Source organism: Calidris pugnax, unplaced genomic scaffold, assembly GCF_001431845.1.
Source record: "Calidris pugnax isolate Ruff unplaced genomic scaffold, ASM143184v1 scaffold8, whole genome shotgun sequence".
Taxonomy (NCBI): domain Eukaryota; kingdom Metazoa; phylum Chordata; class Aves; order Charadriiformes; family Scolopacidae; genus Calidris; species Calidris pugnax.
The window spans coordinates 5805565-5805813 of NW_015090830.1; the positions used below are offsets into that span (position 1 = coordinate 5805565).

A 249-nucleotide genomic window follows, 5' to 3' on the forward strand; every position below is an offset into this window, starting at 1 on the left:
AAGGAGGCTACTCCGTGAAATATAAATGCCCGATATAACGCTTTTCTGGGAGGAGGATGGGGAAGGTTGAGGGGGGGGAGTAAAGGATGGGTGTGGTGGGGAAAATAGTGGTTTATGCCCCATTTCTTTTTTTTGCCGCCTTTGAGTGTGTTTTGCGAAGGGAGGCTGCTTAAAGAAAAGAATAAGATTTATATATTTTTAAAAATAAATAAATAAATAAATTATTTTTAAAAAAATGGTTTTCTAAAG

General features: G+C 36.5%; 1 protein-coding gene across 1 annotated transcript in view; it reads left to right on the forward strand.

Moving 5' to 3' along the window:
* Positions 1-249, forward strand: part of BASP1 (brain abundant, membrane attached signal protein 1) — a 51806-nt gene that overhangs the window by 508 nt on the left and 51049 nt on the right. The window lies entirely within an intron of this gene.